Source organism: Schistocerca piceifrons, chromosome 2 (assembly GCF_021461385.2).
Source record: "Schistocerca piceifrons isolate TAMUIC-IGC-003096 chromosome 2, iqSchPice1.1, whole genome shotgun sequence".
Taxonomy (NCBI): domain Eukaryota; kingdom Metazoa; phylum Arthropoda; class Insecta; order Orthoptera; family Acrididae; genus Schistocerca; species Schistocerca piceifrons.
Genome location: NC_060139.1, coordinates 195,173,294 through 195,192,761, shown reverse-complemented (window position 1 = coordinate 195,192,761; position 19,468 = coordinate 195,173,294). Strand labels below are relative to the sequence as shown.

The following is a 19,468-nucleotide window of genomic DNA, read 5'->3' as shown; positions in this document are numbered from 1 at the left end:
TGAATATTTGAACAGTAGAGGCACACAAGAAAAGAATTGAACTTTGCTAGCTCACACACACAAACGTGCATCTACCTTGTGCTGGTTGAACCCACAGTGCTGGGCCTGCACTTTAGCAGGTAGAGTGGCGTGAAGATTAGTATCAGGTGGGTTGGGCAAAGGAAGAAAGAGGCTGGAAGTGGCAGGAGGAGATGGGGAGGGGTAGCTGATCGCTTGCAGGGAGGCACCAGGTGTGCAGGATAGGAAAGTGGGAAGGAGATGATGTACCTGCACGAGATGGGAATGAAACATACTGACACCAGAACTGCTGGGTTTGTGTGGTGCACGATGACAGTGATGTGGAAGCATGGATTGGGAGGGGGTGCTGGGCAGAGGTAGTAGAGACTGTAGGGCAGAGGGTGTGGATGCCATAGCTAGTAGAGATTGAGATCAAGGGGATTATGGGAGCAAAGGAAATGTTGCAAGGATAACTCCCATCTGTGTAACTCAGAAAGCTGGTACTAGGATGACAGATCCAGATGCACGGGTTGTGAAGCAGCCACTGAACTTGACCTTGTTGTGCTCAGCAGCGTGCTCTATTTGGTAGCACCTCCCTCCGAACCATTAGCTATCCCTTTCCACTCCTCTACCTGCTTCTTGCCTCTTTCTTCCTCTACCCAGCCCACTTGACACAATCTCTCATCCTAGTCTATTTGCCGAACTACAGTCCTTCAGCCAGCACAGTGTAGCTGCATAGGTGTGTGTGTGTGTGTGTGTGTGTGTGTGTGTGTGTGTGTGTGTGTGTGTGTGAAATCTATCAAAGTTTTCATTCTTTTTTGTGTACCTGTTGATGACTCAACATCTCTGCTATTCGGTGAGTGGTCCCCTTTACTCCTAAATTACTCATGTGACCTACAGGAAGATATAACACAATTTTGAAGAAGTAAATTGTCCAGAATTATGAAAAGGAAAGTTACTACTCACCATATAGTGGAGATGCTGAGTTGCAGATAGGCATAACGAAAACACTTACAAATAAAGGTTTCAGCCTATAAGGCCTTCATCAAAAAATAGACACACACACACACACACTCACGCAAACGCATCTCACACACATGACTGCAATCTAAGGCAACTGTAGCCGCACTTGTGTGGCTACAGTTGCCTTAGACTGCAGTCATATTTGCGTGAGTTGCATTTGTGTGTGTGTGTGTAGGCCGTACAGGCTGAAAGCTTTATTTGTAACAGTTTTTTTTTGTTATGCCTATCTGTGACTCAGCATCTCCACTATATGGTGAGTAGCATCTTTCCTTTTCATAGTATTGTATACCTTAAACCTATTTTGGAAAGTAACAACATTGTGAAAGTAGTTCATATTCTCTAGCAAGCCTTAATAAATCACTGTTACATAAAAACATGGATGAATTTTAACTTTTCTTTTTCATCAGTACACATAAATCAAAGGCCACACATGTTGTACATTCAGTGCCCAACCATATGCCACCACAAATTCCAGTGAACTTCAATGTCAATAGATGTTAAACCCTAAACCTTGTTCCTTCAGTTTGGCTTGTTATACAGGAAATGGAACTTGCACTTGTTGCATGTCCCCATTACTTTCCATTTCCAGATATCCAAGAGAAATGTGAAATTCTCTAACTGTTGTAGTGCACTGTCTTTTCTCCCATTACAAATGGTACTTCATGATGATTTAATAACAGTTATCTTAATATTCAGGTACAGCTTGACATGTTTCACATATAGTTGTTGGCATTATAATAGTTAGCAGGCTGCAAATAATTTCTTTGTTCTAGGAGTGCTTCGCAGTTGGGTTGTCTGAAGCTTGTTTGGTGGAGGCTGCCCAAGGTACTATTCGCTTCTGTTTTGTCTGCTAACTTAACACAAGGTACTGCAGCTATACCAGCATGTTTTATCCTCCAAGAGCATAGTAGTAACCCACAAATAGACTTCTCACACTTTGATGATAGAGGTAATAGTTTTTATTAATAAAATATCAAATTTCCACAGTGCATCAGGCAGTACTATCTAATCATACAGTGCAGACTGTCGGTGGCAGTATTTGCTTTTTCAGTGATATTTGTTTTATGGGCATTATGCCTTTGTCCAAGGCATATTTCTCTGCCTACTCTTCCAATACTGGGGTTATTATCGGAGGCTATAACAGCTCAAAAAGCAGTTACAATCTCAAGCAAACCCAGCAAACCGAACTTGCTGAGCTTGTTCGATATCGTAACTGCTTTCTGAGTTGTTAAAGTTTCTGATGATGGGTCCAGCATAGGAGGACGAAACATTAGGCAGAGAAATATGCCTTGGACCATGGCCTAATACCCATAAAACAAATATCAACAGGAAGTATTACTGGTGTCTAATGGCTTTTTTCCAAATGATGCAAATGAACAAATGAATCATAAGAACATATTTAATATATAAAACAAGGGAAAGGCAACCATTCACCTATTGCAAATTGATGTGTGAAGCACAGAAAACAATATTCATCTCAGCTTTTGAGTACTAGCTCTTTTTCCACCAGAAGTACACACATTCACACACAGACATTCAAACATATGCTCTCGTGGCCATAGAAAGACTAATTATTGATACTTGATAATTGCAGGCAGTTGCCTGAGCTGATAGAGGTGGGGAGGGGTTCAGTTGGACACAAGGAGGGGGTAGCAGGACAGGGGCAGGTCTTTGGACAGATGATTCCACAGCTGCACAACAATATGAAAAGAGTACAGAGATTAGAAAAAATGAAATACAGGAAGAGGGAGATGGGAAGGAAGGGAGGGGAAAAGTGGAGGGGAAAGAGACAGAAAGCTGAAGATGAAAATGAAGAAACAGAGGGCCAAGAGAAGAGAGAGGAGTTGAAAGGGGTGGGAGAGAAGAGAGAGAATTCCCACATGGGGGGTTGGAAGTGTGGTGGGAGAAGGCAGAGTGCAATCTGGATGGAGAAGGAGTTGGGAAGACAGAAAGAAGAAGGGAAAAGTTAAGGGCAGGCAGTGAGAACAGGCTAGTGGAGGTTGAGGCCAGGGGGATTGTGAGGGCACAAAACTTTCTTCCTTCTGTGCACACCACTTCTTCTCCATTCAGATTTTGCACTGCCTTCTTCCATTACTCTTCCTCTTCTGCTTCCACCCTGTGGACTTTCTCCTTCCCTCCTCCACCCCCCCCCCCCCCCTCTCTCTCTCTCTCCACTTTTCAACACTTCTCCCTTTTCTCACCCCTTCCTTTCTCCCTTTTCATCTTCACTTTTCACACTTTTTCCCCATCTCCTTTTTGCCCTCCCTTCCCCCCTCTCCCTCTTCCTAAATCTCTTTTTGCTCTGTACTCTTTTCATCTTTTTGTGTGGCCACAGAGTCAGACTTACCACTTTCTCACTACTCCCTCCTTGAATTCTTCCTTACCCCTTCCTACCTCCACCAGCTCAGGCAACTGCTTTCAGTAATCAAGTATCAATAATCAGTCTTCTCATGACCACAGGAATGTACATTTGGGGACCTGTGTAGTTGTGTGTGCGCATGTGTGTACTTCTGTTAGAAAAAGACGTAGTGCTCAAAAGCTAGTGTGAATGCTGTTTTCTGTTAAGTGTTTCTGTGCTCCACGCATTGATCTGCTGTAGGTGAGTGGTTGCCTTTCTCTTATTTTATGCATTAATCTGTCCTTGAATTTCCCTGATTGTTGTGAGAATGTATTTAATAAACAACAATCTTACTGGTATGTCTATGCAAATATTAACAAAAACTGCCTGGTAAATTAAGATGCCTGTTAAAAAATGCAATACAGCTATGAAAATTAATTTCTCAGAAATAATGACATATATATTATTAAATTATAATACACATTAAGATACAGTATCAATACATGAAATTTTCAAGGTAGTGTTACATTTTATTACATTGCATTGGTCATATTCTATCGATTCTGCAGAGAGAGGTCTCAGGCATGTAGAAAGAAGTCAATGATGAACATTTTATGAGGTACAATTAGTACAATGTAATACACTGAAATAGCTTAACATTATGAAAGGCTGTTGTATTACATGATATTTATAATATAACTTAAGACAGTACTTTTAAAAGTTTATGCGGAGATACTCTCCAATGGAATAGAAGGAGCTGCATAACAAAAGGTTCTTAAACTTAGTCATAAACTCCATGTCATTACCTACATGACACTTAATATGCTCTGGAAGACTGTAATACTTCATTCATTTGTTCATTACTTTCCATCAGCCCCACTAAGAAGGAAAAACCTTCGGGATATACATTAACAGAAGAGAGGCAAATCACAGAAACTTAATCTGCATAGTGATTATTAACAATAAACTAAAACTATACTGATAATACTATTTGTGCTTCTGCTAGCTACATTTATTTGAGCATACTAGAAAGAAAACTTCTGCTTTTGTTGCCTCTTCAGTTATACCAAATGGCTGATGTTTATTTCATATAGGGAGCTTAATATTTATTTGATTACATTGGAATTTTTTAAAGAAAGTAGTTACTTACTATGCATCTTTTAACAAAAAGTCCTATTTACAGTAGGCCTAGTTTAGTGCAATTGTACACTGAACACAGCTTTGTAGCTACTAATGTATGTTTTAAGTTGTCTTTTGAACAGGTTGAGATTGTCAGTTCTCTTCTTTGTGTGTAGGAGATTCTTAAATACTTGTGCACCAGAGTACATACCTCCGCTCTGAACCCTAGACAAGGAGGCAAAGCCATCATCATTGTCATGTTACGTACAAGGATTAGGCATATGCTTGTGCCATCTTCATAGGATTCATGTCCATCATTTCCTTTGTCAACTTGCATCTCTCCTTCCTTTCAATCTGTAGTTCATAATTTCCCAGTCTTTCATATTTCATTCTATTCACAAGGAGACAAAGTCTACATGGAAATTATTTTGTATCTTGCGTTGTGTTTATATACATCACTGTTCAGCTTAAAGTGAGTTTTTTGTAACAAAATACACTAAGGAGTTAATAAATTGGGAAGTGAGTAAAAAATTTGAGAAGTGCTATTACATATTTTACATAATATTCTCATTGGTCACTTCTGATGAATAAACACTTTATTTAATAGGTGTAAAATAAAGCATAGGACTGTAGACAGAGAGAAGCTGTGTGAAACACATTTGGCTGTCAAGAGAGCAATGTGTGATGCCTTTTATGATTATCATAGCAGAATATTGTCAAATGATCTTTCGCGAAACCCCAAAAAAATCTGGTCATATATAAAGGTTGTTAGTGGCACCAAAGTTAGTATCAAGTCCCCAGAGAATGAGCAGGAACTGAAATTGAGGATAGCAAAGCAAAAGTGAACAGCTTATCTCTGTTTTCCAGTGTTCCTTTACAAAGGAAACCATAGGAGAATTTCTACAATTCGATCCTTGTACCACTAAACAGATGAATGAAATGGGTATTAGTGTCAGTGGTGTTGGGAAACATCTGAAATCATTAAAATTGAACAAAGCTCCAGGGCCCGGTGGAATCCATGTCAGATTCTGTACTGAATTAGTGGCCCTCTCCTAACTACAATCCATCATAGATCCCTCAAACAAAAAACTGTGACCAGTAGTTTGAAGAGAGCACAAGTCACATCTGTTAACAACAGTGGTAATACCACCCAATATCCTTAACATCCACTTGTAGAATCTTAGAACATATTTTGAGCTCAAATGTAATGAGGTATCTTGAACAGAATGACTGCATCCATCCCAACCAGCATAGATACTAAAAACATCATTCATGAGAAACTCAACTTGCAATTTTCTCACATGACATACTGAAAGCTTTGGATGAAGGCAGCCATGTAGATGCAGTGTTTCTTGAATTCTGAAAAGCATTTGACTCAGTATCACATCTATGCTTGTTGTCAAAAGTTCAATCATATGGGGTACAAGTGAAATTTGTGACTGGATTGAGGACATCTTGGTTGAGAGGATTCAGCATGTTTTCTTGGTTGGACAGCCAATGTCAGATACAGAAGTAACTATGGATGCAGCCCAGGGAAGTGTGTTGGGACCCTTGCTGTTCATGTTGTACATTAATGATCTTGCAGATGATGCATGTATCTATAATCAAGTACTGTCTCAAATAAACTGCTTAAATATTCAGTCAGATTTTGATAAGATTTCAAAGTTGTGCAAACATCAGTAACTTGCTTTAAATGTTCAGAAATGTGAAACTGCGCTCTGCACAAAATGAAAAAGCATAATATCCTATGACAATAACATCAATGGGTCACAGCTGGAATCAGCCATCTCATACAAATACCTGGGCATGACACTTCATAGAGATATGAAATGGAAGATCACTTAGGTTCAGTTGCAAGTAAAGACAGTGATAGACTTTGGTTTATTGGTGGAATACTGTGGAAGTGCAGTCAGTGTATGAAGGAGATTGCTTACAAATCACACGTGCGACCCACTCTAGAATATTGCTCAAGTGTGAGGGATCCATACCCAATAGGACTGACAGGGAATATTGAACATATACAGAGAATGGCAATATGAATGGTCATTGGTTTGTTTGACCATGCAAAAGTGTTACAGAGATGCTGAAGAAACTAAACTGGCAGACTACTGACAACAGATGTAAACTGTCCTGAGAAAGTCTAGAAATAAAGTTTCAAGAATGGGCTTTAACTGATGATTTTGTAAATATACTGCTACCCATATGTATCACTTGTAATCTTACCCTCCCACACATCACCAATAAATTTTCAGTCAATTCATTAGTTACAAGAGCTTCGAGAGGCGTAAGATACACAAAAAAACTGTTTTACTTATCTTCATTTTCTTTTTCTTGGCTGCAGTACATCTACGGGTAGATTCTTGAGGCTGTAATTTTCACTTTGTGAGTTCCAGTTGACAAGATAATTGATGAAGAAATTTCTGTTTCTATGACTTTTTTATTTTACCCATTCTTCTATGTCACACTGTCTTTACAATCTCCACTTTCGAAAACAAATTCACATTGTTATTGCCAAAATTAAAAAACATGTCCAATTTCATCAGAGGCATGCCCACTACTACTACTACTACTACTACTAAATTCATTCTGCGGTACTAACACATTCCAAACAGTTTACAAAACAAAATAGTTTACAAACTTTCTTGACAAAAGAAGAATCATCACCAAGTTATATCATTATTTTGTAAGTGAATCCAGAAATAAATTTAATGATTAGCATTAGATTGTGCAATTAATAATATGAATTTTAAGTATGCCAGATGTTTTGTAATCCCAAATATTTCTAAAAGAAGAATAATTCAAGCTATACAAACAGAGCCTTTAACTATTGATTGTAACAAATTAATTTCTTTTTATACACATCAGCCTGAAACACAACACATCTTATACAAAATCACATGAAACTCTTTCAGTGAAACAGCCAAGATAATGTTCACCTATACAAAATTTGAAAATATCCCTGGTATCGGCTATTTCTATAAGGGAAGGTAATTGTGGCAGACTACAAGGCTTGCCAAACAGTGCAAAAAATTATCCCTAGAGATAGATTACAGACGTATAGAAGTATCTGATACATAACATATTACATAGAACACAAGAAAAATATCTATTATACCAGTCACAATCTATACCTATATCAGGATATGGTATTCAGATCTGTGGAACAAGTCACAAGACAATTGAAAGGTCAATACTACAACATTGCAACTCTAAACTATACAAATAAATACAGAGATATGATAAATTGTTAGAATTACAAATTGTAAGTTTACATCCATAAAGTCTTTAAAAGAGAAGAGAAAAATTTCAGAGCCTAAGTGTACTATGAGTGAGCCGACTCAAAAAACTCACAATGACAGGTACAGACCAGAAGAATATGCTCAACCATGAGTAGGCATATAACACAAAATCAATCAGCCACATAAACCAGAGTATTTGAGGATTTGTTGACTCATGCTTCTGCCATTTTTTCCCTAACTTTTGAGGCTTTAATGAAACAAATTGGTTACACATGTATCATTCAAAGTTTTTTCCATCACTGGCCACTACTATCTCCAATCTTTTGGGCAGTGTACGAATCCCGCATTGAAAAAATTGTTCATCTTTGAAGTGATCCACGAATTGATCCAATTTGTGACTTCTTCATGAGATTGGAAGTGTTGGTGAGCCAGGCCATGTGCCATTGATCTAATCAGGTGATAGTCAGAGGGAGCAATGTCTTTTAATGCTCTGCTCAAATGCATTAATTGCATTCAATAACGAGCACCTGTGATTGTTTCACTTGGTTTTAACACCTCATAGTACACAACACTGAGCTGGTCCCACCAAATGCAGAACATGATCTTGGAGCCATGAATAATCGGTTTGGCTGTCGATGTGGAAGCATAGCTGGGATATCCTAATGATTTTTTGCATTTTGGGTTATTGTAATGGACCCATTTTTTGTCCTTGGTCACAGTGTGATGCAGAAATCCCTTCCGTTTTTGCCTCTGAAGCAACTGTTCACAAACACACAAATGCCGTTCAATGTCTCTTGGTTTCATCTCACACAGGACCCAAAGTTCCATCTTTCTGAATCATACCCATAGCCTTGAGACATTTTGAAATGGCTTGCTCTGTCACTCCCACTAATCATGCCAATTCTTCTTGAGTTTGATGTGAGTCTTCACTCAGCAATGTCTCCAATTCTACATCTTCAAAAACATTCTCTCTTCCACCACTATGCCAGTCTATTATGTTAAAATCACCGTTCTTGAAGCGTTGAAACCACTCATGACACGTTCTTTCACTAATAGCATCCTTACCATATGTACTTGAGAGCATTCGATGAGACTCAGCTGCTGTTTTCTTCATATTAAAACATAAGAGTAACACCTCCAACAAATGACAAGAATTAGGCTTGTAAACTGATATTTTCAATCAAGAACAACTTCATGATGCAGACAAAAATCGACTAATGTTTAAATGAGTTTATGTTGACTGAGGTCCAAGCTAACTGCCTGATGTCTGTGATTTGTTTCTTTCGAACTCTACTTACTTTTGTTGCCACCTATCGGCAAACGGCGGAAGCAAAGTTGTTCACCTTGTATTAGGGCCTAAGTTTACGATGTGGTGACTGACCCATGAATCCAAACCGAGTACAAACCGGCAAAAAATGTTTCGACACTATAAAATGAAAAAAAGTTCATAATCTACATCTACATCTACATGATTACTCTGCAATTCACATTTAAGTGCTTGGCAGAGGGTTCATCGAACCACAATCATACTATCTCCCTACCATTCCACTCCCGAACAGCGCGGGAAAAATGAAAACCTAAACCTTTCTGTTCAAGCTCTGATTTCTCTTATTTTATTTTGATGATCATTCCTACCCATGTAGGTTGGGCTCAACAAAATATTTTCGCATTCAGAAGAGAAAGTTGGTGACTGAAATTTCATAAGTAGATCTCACCGCGACAAAAAATGTCTTTGCTTTAATGACTTCCATCCCAACTCGCATGTCATATCTGCCACATTCTCTCCCCTATTATGTGATAATACAAAATGAACTGCCCTTTTTTGCACCCTTTCGATGTCCTCCGTCAATCCCACCTGGTAAGGATCCCACACCGCGCAGCAATATTCTAACAGAGGACGAACGAGTGTAATGTAAGCTGTCTCTTTAGTGGACTTGTTGCATCTTCTAAGTGTCCTGCCAATGAAACGCAACCTTTGGCTCGCCTTCCCCACAATATTATCTATGTGGTCATTCCAACTGAAGTTGTTTGTAATTTTTACACCCAGGTAGTTAGTTGAATTGACAGCCTTGAGAATTGTACTATTTATCAAGTAATCAAATTCCAATGGATTTCTTTTAGAACTCATGTGGATCACCTCACACTTTTTGTTATTTAGCGTCAACTGCCACCTGCCACACCATACAGCAATCTTTTCTAAATCACTTTGCAACTCATACTGGTCTTCGGATGACCTTACTAGATGGTAAATTACAGCATCATCTGTGAACAACCTAAGAGAACTGCTCAGATTGTCACCCAGGTCATTTATATAGATCAGGAACAGCAGAGGTCCCAGGACACTTCCCTGGGGAACACCTGATATCACTTCAGTTTTACTCAATGATTTGCCGTCTATTACTACGAACTGCGACCTTTCTGACAGGAAATCATGAATCCAGTCGCACAACTGAGACGATACCCCATAGGCCTGCAGCTTGATTAGAAGTTGCTTGTGAGGAACGGTGTCAAAAGCTTTCCGGAAATCTAGAAATATGGAATCAACTTGAGATCCCCTGTCGACAGCGGCCATTACTTCGTGTGAATAAAGAGCTAGCTGCGTTGCACAAGAACGATGTTTTCTGAAACCATGATGATTACGTATCAATAGATCGTTCCCTTCGAGGTGATTCATAATGTTTGAATAATCATATCAATATGTTCAATTATATGCAAAGAGTAATTTTAAGAAGCATGTAGCCTCAATCAATAGGTGTACATCAGGGGCACCAAAGCAGAGTTAAGCATGAATCTGCCCACAACTCAAGTTCCAATCAGATACAGTATTGCACTACTCAGGATAAATACAGGTAAATAGAGTCATAGTTAGCTTTGAATGATGACATAATCGAGTATCTTGAGGGCCAAACTCAGTGTATAAAAGCAGACATGTATTCATCTTGTTATATTGTCTATACTAGTAAATGTCTTCCGCACTATTTGCTAGTTGTCCATACAAACTAACCTACATAAATAAAACCCTAGAAGATTCATTTACAATTGATAAAAAAAATACATGCAGATTTAAAGTTACATAATGTATTGGAAAGTCAATACCGCTACTTGAAAAAACATGCATTTATGTGAAATAACACTGTCTTTAGCAGTCTTGGCTAACAATTCACAAATATACAACACTGATGTAATTGACAGATGCCTGAGTACATCACCCAGCACCCATGACATCTAGCAAGCTGACTGGTTCAGCAGAGTACATACATACAGCAGTGTGGGGAGTGGATCCGCCCACATCTCTCATTTTTCTCCTTAGAGTTCTCATCACATGCTCCAATGGATAAATAACTTCCTGTCTAGCATCCACATCAAATCTTGAAACATTGTTTTGTGTACCAAATAAGCTGTTCAATACCTTTTTCACATCACATGAAATATGCTCTCCCTATTCATTTTTCAAAGTCAGTTAGGGGGATTTATATCAGAAATGATTAAAAAAACAGAGTTAAGTGAAATGAAAGAAGAAAATTAACTAACAAAGTGATACAGACAGATTATACTATGATACTATTCCTAATTTCTGCAGTACAGATTATGAACATTGTCCCATTTCAAAATTGCAAAAGCATCTATTCATTTTGCCTCATGGCATATATGTATCAAATTCTAAAGCACAAATATATTACAGCACATAATTATATACTGTATCAGAGATTTTAACTCAATCAATAGATAAGACAGAACTGTAGAAATCATATGATCTTACATACTAAATTCCAGACAAACAAAATACAGTTATATAGTCTTATAAATTTACTAACATAGTGTATATTTTCTTCTAGAATAGGTATCAGTGTGCATTCATGTTCATAGGTCTTGTCCTCTATGTACTAAATGTTAACAGTACTTGACATTTTACATACTTGCTTTGCTTACCTGTAGCTCCTCTTATCTTTACATGTGTAATGGACATTTCCACAAAATTCTTACTAAACTGGATCTTGTCTTTAAATTGTTCAGATATACCACAAATCAATCAAGCAGTTCTCTTCCCATTGATCAATCTTAATCTTAATGTAAGGACATCCAAAATCTGAATCATCATCTTTGTTATTAGACATATGAGAACCCATATGAGCAAGAACTTTAGCAAAGAAAACTTGCTAACATTTAGTGAGAAGCTAAAAGAGAAAACATGGCCTTTTGATCATTGTAACTCAAATGATTTCCACCTAGACTCTGCAGCAATAAAATAATAAATAAAGTAAAGTGGATTACCCAGGGCATAAAAATTTCCAGTGTACGGAAAAGGCAATTGTACAGAGTACTGAAGTATAACAAAGATATTGATTTCATTAAACATGTAAGACTCTATACAACCATATTTAAAAGAGTTGTCAGGGCAGCGAAACAACTGGCAAATAACAGGCTAATATTAAATAATAAAAATAAGACAAAGGCTATGTGGTCAGTCATTAAATCTGAGTTAGGTGTTAAAGCCTGTAACCAAGAAATTTCAAAAATTGACATTGAAGGAAGTACTATTGTACATCCAACTCAAATACCAGATTACTCTAATGAATTCTTTATAAATGTAGAAAAGTCTGATGTAGTAGTAGAGGGGTTTTGTGGGCGCACGACAGCAAGGTCTTCAGCGCTCTGATGTAGATGTAACAGATTTTCACAACAAAGTAAATCACTTTGGCCTAGGTGAAAACTCTGAAAACTTTACAAACTTCTTAAAAGTTTCTGTGGAGGATGCAGAAAATGATATTCTAACATTAATAAACAAAAAGTCTGCAGGGTGGGATGGAATACCCACCAAAGTTATTAAAGTGGTACACAATAGAATTGCAAACCCACTAGCTCAAATAATAAATTAATGTTTTGAAGAGGGCTGTTTCGCAGAAGAACTGAAATATTCTGAAGTCAAACCACTCTTCAAGAAGGGATCAAGAGTGATCATGGGAAATTATCATCCTATCTCGACTATCCCAGTCCTATCTAAAATATTTGAAAAATTTGCTGTTGCACGAATCCAAAACTTCATTGCAAAATATTCTGTTATTCTAAACAATCAATTTGGTTTTCAGCAGGGGAAAACACCATAGATGCAGTAAACAGTTTCATTGAGAAAATAAGTACATCATTAGACAAGAGAAAAAGGTGGCAGGAATTTTCTGTGATCTCACAAAGGTGTTTGATTCTGTAAACCATGAATTACTTATTTACAAACTTGAAAAGTATGACATTAGCAGCAGTGCCCTACAATGGCTTAAATCCTTCTTATCCAACAGAAAGCAAAGAGTTAGTATTTCTTCAGATGGCACATATTATTTTTCTGACTGGGAAAAAAATAAATAAATAAATAAATATATCAGGGTGTTCCACAAGGCTGCATATTAGGCCCAGTCCTATTTCTCTTTTATGTTAATGACTTACCATTAAATATCAGGTCCCCATCAGTTCTGATCACAGATGAAACTTCTGTCTTAGTCGAAGATCAGGACTCAGAAAAAATTCCCAAATCTGTGATCAGTATCCTCAGTACCTTAGAAACTTGGTTTCAGCTAAATGGGTTGAATCCAAGCATATCTAAGACTCACATGATGCAGGTCAAAACCAAACAGTCAAAATGTGAGCAGATTAAGATTGTACATGACAAAGGTATAGAAGAAGTTGACTCAGTAAAATTCTTAGGTTTAAATGTAGATAAAAGTTTGAGCTGGCAGGCACACATTGAATGCCTGGCAAACAAACTGAGCAGCTTTGCATTCGCATTGCAAATATTATCAATTGCAACTGACATCGACACATGAAAAGTAGCACATACAGGCTACTTCGAATCCATTATTAGGTATGGTATTGATTTTTGGGGTAACTTGACATAGTGTGGATACTAAAAATACAGAAAAAAATCTTGCGAAATATGTGCACTGCAAATCACAAAGAACCATGTCGACCATTATTTAGAAAACTTAAAATATTAACTCTGCCATCCTTATACATACATGAGATTATTATATTTTTGTACACCAGACATGATGATACTCATCATCATCACTAGCATCATCATATTCTTCCAAAATTACTTCATCAACAACATCATTAACAACACAAGTCTCATCACCATCAAAGTCACACACCTCACCTACATTCATTTGCAATAAGCTACTAGTCTCAGACTTACCATCTTCAGTCATTTCACAGCTCTCATTCACATCTACATCAAAAATACCACCTAATTCAGATCTAATTCCATCATCACCTGTTTCACATACATCAATAACACTGTTTTCTGACCAAGAGAAGAAATCATTAGTACACACTACATCGAAATTCTCATTTCTCTCACATTTTGGTTTGTGATTAGTACCTACATCACTATAATTAAACATAGTATTTCAAAACTTGCTTCAAAACATAAATGAGAAATCTGATGTTCCTTCTGTTCAACTTCAGATACCTGTGCCACATTATTAACACTGTTATTATTGTCTATTTCAAGTGTAAATTGGAGGTCCTGTGGTTGTTGTGTTTCCTCACCCTAAAACTGTGGACCTTCATTGATGCGAACTGCTGTTTCCCAAGTAGTTACCTCTATGATTGTTTCTCCTATTAAGTTTCCCATGATTATCCCCATTATTCCTATTCTGTTGATGTTCAAAATTTCTGTCTCTATTAACATTTTGACCCTGATAGAAGTTACCATTATCTCTGTTTCTGTAGTTGTTATCATTGTGATCTCTATCATGTTGATTGTTATGGTACATGTTCCTTTTTACTGCCCTATCCAGCCTGTCAACATATCATAAAAACTGTTCAAGACGATTGTCTGGTCTGTGCACTAAATCCCACTGCAACCACTCTGGTAATCTCCTTTTGAGTGCGTCAATCAAAGTCATTTTGTCAAATGGTTTGTCAAGGTGTGTTAGTTTCTTAGGTTGATTCTTACAAAACTCTTTCAGAGTACTGTTCCTATTCCTATAATTAGGACCATTCAGAAATTCACTTTTAATTCTCCCCTGTTCAGCTTCCGACCAAAATTTATTTAAAGAGCTCTTTTTGAAACTTTGATATGTTTTCCAGTGACTTAAATTTAGATTTACCCAAGACTCCGCCTTCGAGATATCACTTAAAAAATTTAGTTTTTGATTGTCCCTCATGCCTGACACAAAACTATCTCTACAGTGGTGCAGAAAATCCACTGGATGTAAATTGTCTGATCAGAACCTTTTGATTGGAGTGTTGGACCATGCAACACTAGATTTTTGGGATACAATTTTCCTGAACTGCTGAAATTTTTTGATCTAAAACATTTACATTAGTTAGCATACTAAAATTTTTGATCTAAACTCGTAAAGTTCTGTTCCATTTTTACCACAACAGCCTTCTGTTCAACTCTGACATAATTAACATTCTTTGTGCAGATTGGGCAACTAACTCATTTTCCAAAACCATAAATTTATTTTCTAGGACACCGACTTTTTCAGTCACATTTTTAATCCCTCTGACAACCCATTTTTTAGCTCTGAAACCTGATTACTAAGTTGGTACATTTGGTATTGTACCCTATCCATTTTATTATTGTTTTCAGTTCTAATTTTGCCAAAATCAACTGCAAAATATCGGTTTTAACTGTTTCTTTGCTGATTACACTTTCTCTTGATTCAAACATGTCTTGGCTGGGTCCTGCAGCTTTCACTTCATCACCACTGCGCTTGCCTCTATTCATTTTCCTAGTAATCACACGAGCCCACAAAAAAAAAAAAAAAAAAAAAAAAAAAAAAAAAAAAAAAAAAAAATAATAATAATAATAATAATAATAATAATAATAATAATAATTATTATTATTATTTCACAAGTAGTTTGTACTTATCTTTTTTCTTATTGATGTCCCTCATCATAGTTTTAAAATCCTCTTTCAATTCATCCAGTCCATCATTGTTGATAGTATCTTGTCACTGTTGATACAACTTTGTTGGGCACCTCTCAATCTTCTTTCTTTGAGTGATTGGAGTTTCAAATAAACTGCAATTGACACAAATCACTGTTCTTTCTTCTTCTGCAACAGACAAGACTTCATTACCAGTCAACTGATCCCAGATGATGCCCACAATTGTAATCTTACCCTCCCACACATCACCAGAAAATTTTTAGTCTGTTCATTAGTTTCAAAAGCTTCGAGAGGTGTAAGATATACAAAAAAACTTTTTTACTTATCTTCATTTTCTCATTGTTGGTTGCAGTATGTCTAGGGGAAGATTCTTGAGGCTGCAATTTTGACTTTGTGGGTTCCAGTTGACGTGATAACTGATGAAGAAATTTCTGTTTCTATGATTTTTTTATTTTACCCATTCTTCTATGCCACGCTGTCTTTACAATTTCCACTTTAGAGCACAAATTCACATTGTTATTGCCAAAATTAAAAACATGTCCAATTTCATCAGAGGCATCTGTGGAACAGCTGAGATAATGTTCACTTATACAAGATTTGAAAATATTCCTGGCATCGGCTATTTCTATAAAGAAAGGTAATGTCAGAGGACAGTGTCCCATAGAGATTTTGAAGAAACTGTTATAACTGGTACAATGGGACATATCCTCTGCCATGAAGTTCATAGTGGTTTGCACATTTACATTAGGTGTGCTGCTCCAGAAGCTACTTCCATAAGACAATAAGACATGCTTCTAAGGGCATAACATACTGATATGAGCTTCTTGATTAATGCTTACTTCTGGTGGTAGCAAGTCATTTTTGCTAGTTGGATATCACATAAGTCTTTAAACAATGGAAAGTCCTGGTAGGAATAGCAACAATTATGAAAAGGGTAGATTGCTACTCACTGTAAAGATGACACATTAAGTTGCAGACAGGCACAATGAAAAGACTGTTACACACTGAACTTTTAGCCAAAGCTTTCCTCAGAAAAAAGGAAAAAAAAACACACATTCACACAAGCAGGTACATCTCATGCACACATGACCACTATCTCTGGCCATTCTGATGCTTTTGCATTGAACGAAAGCAGCAATCTGGACTGGGGAGGCAAGGGGGATGGATATAAGGTAGGGAAAAGAAGAGTATTGTCTGGTGGAGCATGCAGGGATTAGAAGGTGACAGGGAAAGCCTGCCAGATGCAGCATGTGGTACCAGGAAGCTGTGTGGAAGGGGGAGAGGGATATGGGGAATGGGAAAGCTGACGATCAGAGAGGGGCAAGAACTGGTGGGTGTGTTGGCAGAGAGCAGCACACAACGAGAGTGAGGGCACATGAGTTGGGAGGAGTTGATAAGACATAGGAAACAGAAACAATAGATGGAGATTGTGAGGACAATGAGTTATCATAGGTTGAGAGCAGAATAATTTCAGAAGTGGTCATTCATCATGGTGGTCAGCTGGTTGGTAGCCATAGTCATACCAATATAAAAAAGTGTGCAATTTTTATATTGGTGAGACTACCAACTGGCTATCAACCAGAAAGAATGGCCACTGCCAAACTGTGGTCAAGAGCAAAGTGGACCACCCTGTGGTACAACATGCAGCTGAAAATAACGTGCTTGATTTCAATAGCTCCTTCACAACAAGGGCCATCTGGATCCTCCCCCCCACCACCAGTTTTTCTGAACTCTGCAGGTGGCACCAATCCTTACAACATATTCTCTGTTCCTGAAATTATCACAGCCTCAACCCACAGTAATGCACTGACCCCACACCCTTCACCTGACAGCTTCCACCCCCTCTGTACTATCCCTCCACCCAGTTCATATCCCCACACTCTCATTGTGCATCACTCTCTGACATTGCACCCACCAGTATTTTCCCCTCTCTGCTCCTCTCGCTTCCTGGTCCTGGAAAGAGTGAAATAGGTCTTTAATTAGAAATTGTTCATTTGTCTCCAGTTTTATACATAGGTGTTGCTAAATCCATGTGAAATATGCCCTGAGTCATTGATTGATTACAAAGATAATTGAAGGGTAGCTGCATAAAGTCAGCAAAGGATTTTAATGTTCTGCTAGAAATATAGTCATTGAGCACCAAAATTACTACCTTTTAGTTACCTGATAAATTTTAATCTCCTTAGGGGTTGTATTTTTTAAACTAATATTGTTGATGGTGCTTGCAGTGTCTGCACAAGTAAATCTAAAGTATGGGGATTTGGTTGTTTATTGGTGGAAACAGTGTTTGGCATCATTGTGAGGAAGCATCATTGAATTTGACTGCTGACGATTTTAATATGTCACCATTTCTATCACAGCTATTTCTGGGACCTCAATTTCATTTGGCTTGCTATTTTTTATTTCTGCTTTAACAATCTTCCAAAATGTTTTCCCATAATCCCTGTGTGCTTTATTTTTTTAGCATAGTGTGTGTGTGTTTTGCTTTTTTAATGTTTGTGGTGATATTGTTTCAACTCTTGACTACAATTTGTCCTCTGAATTAAGTAAAGCTCTGTCTTACTATCATAAGATACTTTAATTTCAGTTTGTTTTAAGAGAAAACAAAAGTCAAAGATTACCATAGCAACATGTTTAAGAAAGAGTTAGATTTCCATCTACATTATTTGCTTAATATATCTCCCTCCATCCCACCCCAATGCTCTTCCTGTAATTTCTGACTACATGAGTCATTATTTAGATTTCTGCTTTTTTTCTGTGATCTACAGTGAGTATAACTTATTGCCAACATTTGACCATCACAGTCAGGTAAACCAATCACTATTAGTTTGACAGCTAAATCACTGTGGTTTATTGGATCTAAAACTAAATTGTCAGTGAATGTTGCAATCCTCTAATACTCCTGAGAAATTTTACTGTGCATCACTGTTACATACATTAACCTCAGATTTGACTTACACATCCTTATTATTCAGTTTCTACACTCAGTGACTGCTTTGGATGATTTTCATATATTAAATTCAGTTTTATATGTATATTGTTTTGCATGGTTCCCTCTATAAGCTAATACAGGTTCAAACTACTTATGGGATTGAATGAATTTTCTAATTCCTATTATGCTTTCCACTTAAGCAGTAAAATTCATTGCCAAAATATAAGAGTCAATAGAATTAAACTAACTGCATTAATTGTGATATATCCAGGAAAGATTGTAACAGTAATAAAAACATGAAATGTTATATGTTGAGAAAGTAGTGCAAATTGCTGCTTTTCCAAAAAATGTCTTTACACCTTTCTAAGCAAACTTTGCCAAGCCATAAGCATCAGTGAAACTTTCAACAAACCTTGAGAGACATCCTTCATCTTCTCACTATAAATGACTTATTTCTCAAGAAGATCAAGATGGATGGGTGCCAGTTGTTTTAATGCAACTGGTAACGATATAGATTCTCTCTTTGTCTCACTTTTAAGTCTTTAGTCTTTTCCTGTCTCGTGCTAATCGCTTCATAACTAGCACCAAACATCCTCTATAGTCAGCTGTAGATATTCCACTCTTGATTTATCTATACTATTTCCCCCCTTAACTGCTCCATCCAGTTAATTATTTGTGGATTCCACAGCAGATTTTCCTTCTTCTAGTGCATGTCTTCCATAACCTTCAGTTATACTTACAGTGCTTTTTAATTTTATGTATTCACTTAAAATTTAGCATCCTTTGACAGCGTCACATACTTCCAGTTTCTTCCTTTGCAAACTTCCAATGGTCCACACAATGTTGTGCTCCAGATGTAAACTCTCAGAAAGTACTTCCTTGGCTCCATATTCTGATATGAGTAAAGCTCTTCTATTGAAGAAAGCTTT

At 37.2% G+C, this 19,468-nt stretch overlaps 1 protein-coding gene and 1 long non-coding RNA gene across 2 annotated transcripts in view; both read left to right on the top strand.

Moving 5' to 3' along the window:
- The window catches only part of LOC124775242 (TGF-beta-activated kinase 1 and MAP3K7-binding protein 3), a 526,363-nt gene that overhangs the window by 449,330 nt on the left and 57,565 nt on the right, over positions 1–19,468 (top strand). The window lies entirely within an intron of this gene.
- Positions 1–19,468, top strand: part of LOC124776631 — a 36,477-nt gene that overhangs the window by 5,643 nt on the left and 11,366 nt on the right. The window contains exon 2 of the long non-coding RNA XR_007015641.1: positions 1,794–1,845. This is a non-coding gene — a long non-coding RNA (uncharacterized LOC124776631). The remainder of the gene's footprint in view (positions 1–1,793; positions 1,846–19,468) is intronic.